Source organism: Papaver somniferum, unplaced genomic scaffold (genome assembly GCF_003573695.1).
Source record: "Papaver somniferum cultivar HN1 unplaced genomic scaffold, ASM357369v1 unplaced-scaffold_132, whole genome shotgun sequence".
NCBI lineage: Eukaryota > Viridiplantae > Streptophyta > Magnoliopsida > Ranunculales > Papaveraceae > Papaver > Papaver somniferum.
The window spans coordinates 6,665,534-6,674,292 of record NW_020622381.1 but is presented as its reverse complement, the minus strand read 5'-3'; the positions used below and the strand labels follow the sequence as shown (position 1 = coordinate 6,674,292).

At 39.4% G+C, this 8,759-nt stretch overlaps 1 long non-coding RNA gene across 1 annotated transcript; it reads left to right on the top strand.

The window, feature by feature from the left end:
* The first annotated feature begins 5,935 nt into the window (after positions 1–5,935).
* Positions 5,936–7,997, top strand: LOC113332660. Its single transcript, XR_003351635.1, has 2 exons — positions 5,936–7,589; positions 7,671–7,997. It is a non-coding gene; the product is annotated as an uncharacterized LOC113332660 (long non-coding RNA).
* The last annotated feature ends 762 nt before the right edge of the window (positions 7,998–8,759 follow it).

The following is an 8,759-nucleotide window of genomic DNA, read 5'->3' as shown; positions in this document are numbered from 1 at the left end:
ATAAGAAGGAAGGAAAAGGCTCAGTCCCCTTTTATACACGAATAATTGAGGGGTTCTAATAGAAGAGGGATTTCCTTTTTGGCTCAAACACTCAAAGGAGGAAGCCGGTCCCACCAAGGCCATAGTCATGTCCTGCGTACCCACATGGATGATTGCCAGGCTGGCCATAACTCCTCAAGTTAAACTTCCTTTGTCTTGTCTTCTTACGTTGTATACCGTCACCATCTCATGCCTAACCCACAATAATTTAACCATCGTGGGCTAGGCAGGGGACTTAATGTTGATGGTGGATTTTTTTCAAGGCTAAAATTATAAAGCCAAATTTAATACGCTGACATCCTGGAGGATAAAGCTATTTGATAAGTGATGAATAATTCTTTGCTTTATTAATTCACCTAGAATGGAGCATGTGGCAACAATCCCAAATATTCTGTGAATTAAATACACAAAATTCACCTAGAACGGAGCATGTAGCAACAATCCTGAATATTCTGTGAATTTTTATCATTATTGATTAATGCATGGTTTGCCTAGTATTGCCTGTGTTGTTCCCGGAAACTCTCACTATTGGTGTGGCATAATGATTGAGTGTTGCTCTTAATAGAGTAACATGAATATCCAAGTATCAATAATGAGGCATGCATGAAATACTCGTATAGGAAACATCTCTCGGTGTGCTTATATTAGCCCGATTGAGCATATTTAATCTGGACGGACCGTATCAGTCTCAGAAATGATCACGGCCACGCAGGTTGACCGCATGATCTAACCAGCCTAGACGAACCCTAGCGGGAGCATGCTATCACCATGATGACCAATGGCGGGCCCATTTATGCCCTAGCCGGTCGAATATTATACTTTACTTCCCAGCATGCCAAAACGCCAGCCCCAAAATAGGGTGGCCGCGCTGCTTTGGAAGAAACTCGAACGAGCAAGACTTCTTAAGACAGTCTCAAAGTGATCGTGATCGTCCAACTTCACTATCCTGATTGGACGTCTTAGATCGCACCATGAAAGATATCTGAGGCGCTAGCACGTACATTATCAGTCACACTCTATCGCTGCCTGATCGGTTTGCTCACGGCGTGGTCATATAGCCACAATCGGATGCCCGAAACATGGCTGGTGTGATGCTTTGCAAGGGTCACGAAAATTCCACTAATGTCTTAAATTGATCACAACCATCCAACTTCGCCAGCATGTTTGGATGGCTTAGATTGCGCCTAAGATCATTATAGAAGTGCACACACGTTCATCGTCGGCCCAACGTGGGCCGCACACAATCGGTCCCTCCAAAAGATGAGCATAACTTGCCAAGCCGTTTGGGGGAAGTCGTGTGTACGTGACTGTTTTAAAACCCTAAATTAGAGTTTGCGACGTCGCATAACTGCCGCAGTTCGATCACGACCATCCATCTTCGCAAGATTGGATGGAGGGTGTTGGTATAGACTTAAAGGTCACAAGCATGTCAACATGATCACTGTGGGCCCACCTTTGCGTGGAGCTGGTCGGCCTAGGCATACTAGGACCCGACGGCCTCGAAAAGTGCGCCCAAAAGTGGCTTCCAAATCCTTTGCGGCGATTGATTTCTGCCGCAAATCGATCTCGACCACTCACCTTTGTCGGTCAAATTGAGTGGCCTAGATCTCACCCCCATGAAATAAATAGGTATGTGCATATACAATGACAGGCCGTCTACACGCATGCCTGGTCAAACCCACAAAAACTTGCGCCCAAGCTCGGATTCGGTCAAGTATAGGAGTGATGCTCGCGCACCTCCTAAAACCCTAAAAATCCATCAACGGTCGCAGATGAGAGTCTTAAAACATCTCGTCCGTCCAACTTTGCTAGCTTGGTCGGACAACCTAGGTTGAAAGCTAGATGACCAGTAATACATCCCGATGATCGCCATCCGCCACTCTTCCACAGGAGTGATCGGCCAGGAGATAGCTTGCCCATGCATCCTCCAAACGATCATTCGAAGATGGTTGGACGTGGTTTTATTTTAAGACGTTTGGTCCGTGACTTATTCAGCCAGGCTTTAAAACATCGATGCTTCATACATGCTGATTTTCTGCGATGCATTACATGCATCGAGCATACACGATATTTCATAAATATCAAATTATTAGTTATTTTAGCATCACATGCTACTTCCTACAGTGGGTCCCACGATCCACTCATTCGAGACATCAAACATGTCACAAACTAGGGGATACTTACTGGGGTATTGGTCTGGCGGTTTACAGCGTGCAGCGTGCAACGCGCCATTTCAAGAACGTGTCGAGGGGCATGGAAGGTTAGCGATGATCGGAGAAGTGGGCAAAGACTGATCGTGTGACACTAACACGAACCCACTATTCCGTCACTCCAGTTCCTACACTTCCTACGAGAGACAAAGGTTGTGCTCAATGACTTGTATAAATAGGTTCTCCTCCCTATTTCCAAGACAGACAGAAAATCAAGTGTTGATATCCAGAAATACCCAGAGCTGATTGCTTACATTATAGCAAGCCAGTTCGATATTCTGATACAAGTCATAAACAGCCAACACCTTCACAATCTCAACACCTTCTTCGCTTCCCTCCCTAAGATCAACCCCATCTCCTTCACTTTGTGACCGAAGCAAGTCTGGAACGACCATTTCTTGGTTTAGGCCAGAATTGTATAGATTGATCTCTCGAATCAGAAAGCACTCCCATGCAGTGCATTTGTTTTGGGTTTAGATTCGTTTCTCATCCACACACCCAAATTTACCAAAAATTGCAGAAACAGTTTTCACCCATAAACACTAGGTAACTTCTATCGAGAATTTATTCTTGTATCCGAGAAAAAAAACTAGGGTTTGAGATAGCATATTATGTGTACACAAGCTATTTTGAAAAAATTTCATCTTACATGTTTAAGATTTATTTAGTTAAGCTTTAGTTTTGGAAGATGAACTTGATGTACTTAATCTTTATTTGATTATATATGTATACATATATGTATGTATGTATGTATGTATGTATGTATGTATGTATTGCATTATCTTATGAGATTTATGGGTTCTATGCTATCATATTTCTGGTGATTAGAACTGATATCTCATATATGCTCAAAATTTAAGTTCTTAACTCTTTTTGTTAGTCACTAGCTAAAGAGGAGTAGACTTTTTGAGAATCGTAGTATTGATCTCTCCACGATTATACTTATTGTGAAATTACTACACCTGGATTCTGTAAGATGGTCTGTAGGAATCTTTTTATCTCCTTGAATGCATAATCGTCGGGGAATAAGGAGTGAACTTTAATCTCTACGTCCATACATGGTTAGGGAAGATATATTCTTATGTCGAGTCATATCAGTTAAGTTGTATTTTTGTTCGTAACTGGCCTAGAGATTAGTTTCTGTTGATGATATATTTTTCTCACGAAAATGTTTATCTTCTAACATTAAACTTCTTTATTCATAACTGGAGAGAATAGAGAGAAATATTTGGATACAAATCTACTCGCTTTGTTAATGTCCAAGAAAATCCTTCTCTTGTGACTAGAGTAAGGTCGCTCATGTTGTTCTCTTGGGAATGACATCAAATGGGGAAGAGTTCTTTGAACTTGTACTTAATCATCATATCTTGTGGCTAGAGTAGATGTGGAATTTGTAGGAGACACTTGTACATATAAGTCTCCTTGATGGAATTGCTAAGTTTACATATGATATTGTCTAAACTAAAATCTGATATATATATATATATATATATATATATTTTAATCTTGAATACTCTTTTGTTAAGACTCATTATGATCCCGATTTTTTACCTCTGCCAATTTTTTGACAAAAATGGGGAGAATTATTGAGTAGTATCCTGCTATAACATATGGTTTAGGATCATTATATTAGGGAGAGTGGATTTATATCTATAGGTTTTACCTGTTATGCAAAATATGTAAGTATTGACTAAGGGGGAACATATCACTGTAGTCTTACTTCGAAGTTGCAGGACAGTTGAACCTTGAGAAAGGTAATAATAATATGTTTCTGTATAACAACCATTGGTTTGAGAGATTTTATCATTCAAATAAGGCTCGCAAGAGTATCCTCATAAGTTTTTACAGCTACGGGTCTTCGACAAAAATGGTGTTGAGCATATAACCGTTGAATAAATTGAAGTACGAAGAATTCAAGATTATGTTGAAGAACCAAGGAAATCCAGCATGATGGATTTTGGAGCTAAAAGGTTTATTTATTTTGAATCCATAGGTACTGATAGTTTTGTCACTCAGATTGACAAAGGGGAAGATTGTTAGAGCACTGCTCGATTGAACTCGTAAGTTTTGCTATCTCAAGATTGTTGTCAAATTTAGTTGCACAAAACTATATTTTGATTTCTATTATTCATTTAGTCTAGTCCCTGACTAGGATTAGAAGTATGTAGTTGAGTATCAGACATCACCGAATCACTTATTGAAGACTGAGATCAACCGAAGACATTTGGAGAACTTCATCAACAAAAGATATATATCTTTTTGAGACCAAGTCGTATGACTACGTGGAATTTAAACATTGCATAGAAGGAGTTTCGAGTGAAGCTTGTCTTGTTGAAATCTCGAAATATGATTCAAGAAATAGTCATTGATATACTTGATGAATTTAGTTAATAACAATTTATTAGTTATGAACTAAGTTATGATTCAAGTTGATCATTTGAAAATATCCCGAGTGATGATATTGTCATAGATGTCATTTGGGAATGTTTCGAAATGATTATAAGCGAGATCTAGAACTACTAAAACTCTGGATACGGGACGGTACACGTACCGACATAAATGTACTGGTTCAGGACCATTGGTACGCTACCCAGTATGGGTATCAGCGTAGTTCTAGTTCAGTAACGGCTCATGGTACACCTACCCAGTACGCATACCAAAACGACATGAGTTCGTGAATTGGCTTATGATACATGTGCCCGATACGCATACCAAAACATCCTGAGTTCGGAAACTGACTTACGGTACATGTACCAAGTATGTGTACGACAATAGTTTGTCTGAAATTTTTTCTTAAGGGTGCATATACCCGGTACACGTGTCTTGGCAGTCCGAGTTCACGAATTGAATTGGTACACATACCCAGTATGCATACCATCCCTACTAAATATTTTCAGATGCATTCAAACTATCTTTTACGATACGTTTGGCATTTGATTAACTCTCGAAAACACGTCTAAGACATATTTGATCACTTAATCACTATGATTGTGCATCGAGATCAAAGTCTAAAGTGTTAAATGGATATGGATAAGCTTATGGTTCAAATGGTTAACCGACCATGAACTATCATTATACACGGTTCGGTTACGGCTTACCATAATGTATATTCTACTATGTGATTTCAAGTCGAATTTCTCAATGCTTATGTGAAACCCTAATCAGAGTTTCATCTAAACAGAGAAAGTTTTTGCTTGATTCCCAAGCTACCTTAGCTTGAATATTAAGCGACCTTTAAATAGAGAGACTCAAACAACTGCAAAATTCAATATCTGACACATTTGTGTGTCCTAGTTGTATGCTAGATTCATCATCTATTAACCTAGGTTTCCACTGAGAAACATAATGATAGGTGTCCTAAACGCCTTGATTTAATATCAATTGATTATGCTTTCTTTGCTATTTTTCTTGTGAATTATGTATTTTTCGTTCGTTTTGAGTTTTATAGGTGTTTTGGAGTCATTATGAATAAAAGAAGAAGAAATTATCCATTTGGAGCGAAAAGGAGCACAAAGGCCAATTCACATACGAGATATATTTGGGAGCCCAGTCAATGTTAAGGGCCAACTCTTTTGGAGGAGCACTATAGACAGGTCAGTCAAGGTTAAGGGGTTTGTCATTTTGGTGACCCTTACCTAAAGAGATGGGGTGTCTGAATCCTGCCCAAAGCCAACCTTACCCTAAAATCGAGAGACTCATTCCTCTCATTCGTAAATTCCACCTGAAATTGAGACAGAGAAGTTGGGAGAGGAAATAAAGGCGGCTTCTGCTGTATCACCTGAAACAGCAAAACTGAGAGATTGAAGAGCAGATTTCAAGAGAAGACGAAAGATTTATTGATCTGGTAACACTGTTAAGATGATGATGAAGTTGTTGTTGATCTCAGAGAGGATTGAATGTTGATTTGAATCACAAATTAATGAAGAAAAGATGGGTTTCTACCATGACCAGATCGAGAAATTGAGAGATGATGAAGGGATTAAAGAAGATGAATCTGCTGGTGAAGATGGATGTTGTGAATCGAAGAGCTGAAATTGAATTAAGGGTTTGAGTTTGTTTGAGAACGAGAAGACCCTGATGCTGTTGATTCGGAGATGAAGAAATCTAGGGTTTGGTGGATGTATCCGCTGCTAAAAATGGGTTCTCGCCAAACTGAAATTGTGGTAGTGATTGATTGAAATTATGGTGTTTGCTTCTAAAGCTGAAATGGACCTGGTAATACAAAGGAACTGAAATTGAGATGCAGAGAGCAAAGGGAGAAAGAACTGGTACCATGTGAAAGCTGGTGATGTTGGTGCTTGTGTGGTTGGGAGAAGACAGTCCTGCTACTGCCATTGATGGGTATGACTCAGTTGAAGTCACGAGCAGATGCAGGAGAAGTTGATACTGGTTCCAAATTGGCTGTGGTGTTACTGCAGTGGACCAAAGCCGAAGGAGAAGTTGCAAAAACAGTTTGCAAGTCAGATGGCAGGAGTAAGTTGAAGTTCAGATGCTGGGAGTTGGTTTGCAGTGGAAGCAGGCAGTGTTACTAAGGGTTATGAAGCAGCAGAAGTTGGTTGTGTTGAGTTGCTGCTTATGGTGGATGAATATGCTGCTCAGATGGCAAGAGAACAAGAAAGGGGTTGTAGCTGTGTGTGCAATGGGAAGCAGCTGTTGCAGGAACAAGAATTGATGGCAACTGGATCTTAACTGAGATGACTCTGGTGGCATTGGACTGTGAATGGTTTGAGATTACAGCTGAGTTTAGCTAGTGAGCTATATTGCAAAGAATGGACTTGGTGTTGCTGTTGAATTCAAGTAAGAAGCTGATGCAAGCAGGAAGCCACAGAAGGTGAATGAAGAGGTTGGTTTTGAGCTGGACTTGTGCAGGCAGAGGTGGTTACAATGCAACTGGTAGATATGCTGTAATGTTTGTGCTTGAAGTAACAAATGAAGCTGCAGTCCAAGTGAAGATAAGAAAGTATTGCAGGTAATGGAATTGGAAGGCTGTGACAGAATGGCTCAAGATGCTGTTGTTGTTGCAGTAATGACTAGAACATGAAGCTGAAATGGTGCAGCTGGTTGTGGAGATGATGCAGTTGCCATTGATAGTCACGAGTTGTGTATGAAGTTAATGATCGCAGAGAAGAAAAAGGAAAAGAATGGAAGCTGCAGTTGTTTGAGTTATGGATTACAGGGAGTGAAGCGAATGAATGAAACTATAGATAGATGTATGTTAGGGAATTGTTGCAGGGAAAGAAGAATGACCTGAACTTGGCCTGAGAGATGCCCTGAATATAAACAGAACTCGGCCAATGCCCGATCCAAGCGAGTTGACCCAGCGATCCAGGTGATGACCAGGTAACGGTGCAGTTAACTTGACCGTTAAAGATGACGGCGACTTTTGAAAGACTGTTAGTTTGACTCACTCGCCGGCGACAGTTTTCAGGTGACCGACGGCAAGATTCCGTCGATGGCGTCAGCAATTCCGCCGAACACTTTTGGACAGAGATTTTCATACGGGTATTATCCACACATGGGCTTGGTTGACTAATTGGAGATGAGTTTTGAGAAGACCTAATATCCTTTTGGAAGCGGAGAAGCATATAAATAGAAAACTTTTTCTCTAAACCTAGATATCTCCATAAGGGAGACTACTACTTGCTTTCTAGGGTTTCACATGATAGATTCTTCTAAACTCTTTGTGATGATTTCCAAAAACCCAAGTAGTTGATTTATTTTTATTGGTTGAAGATGTAGTTTGATTTTGCAACCAAGTTATGATTTTTATGAATTAGTTTTCTCTCAATATTATCGTTTGATTTCTACCGCGTATAATAATTGCATGAGTGATGTATTGCAATATGATTGAATGTTTGTTTGGTAGAGCCTAGAATTGATTGAACTCACATCCATATCTATAGCTAATTTAGGGTTCATCATCGAGCGATAACCTTAAATATGAGTAGCATGATATGATTACGGTTTGTAGTGATACACTCTTGTAATCATATGTAGAAATTGACCTTTGTCCGAATTGTTATGCGCAATGTATGGCAATTGCATTGACTAGCCTATTTCTTAAACTTAATGCTCATATGAATTGAACTTAATTAGCGCAAGGCGTTAGGTTATTCTTTAGGTAGAATTCACATATGCAGCTCTAATGTGTGTGTTGATGATTTAGGAAATTTACGGAGTATTCTTGCAATAAGGTATTCTTTGGCTTTTGATGATAACGAGATTAAATACGAATTCTAATCATACATTCAAAACTTGTTTGCTAATGAAGATGAAACCTTTATCCAATATTTTATCATCCTTGATTTGCATGCTATATTGTTTTGTTTGTTTTTATTTTACTTTTAGATTATAAAAATCAGAAAACCCCCCGTGTTACTTATAAGAAACCGAAGCATATTGACAACCTAGTCCTCTCTGTGGGAACGATCCTTTCTTACCCTTGCTATATTATATATTTTGAGTAGTGAGAAAGTAATTTATTTTTGACGCATACGACAACGATCACAT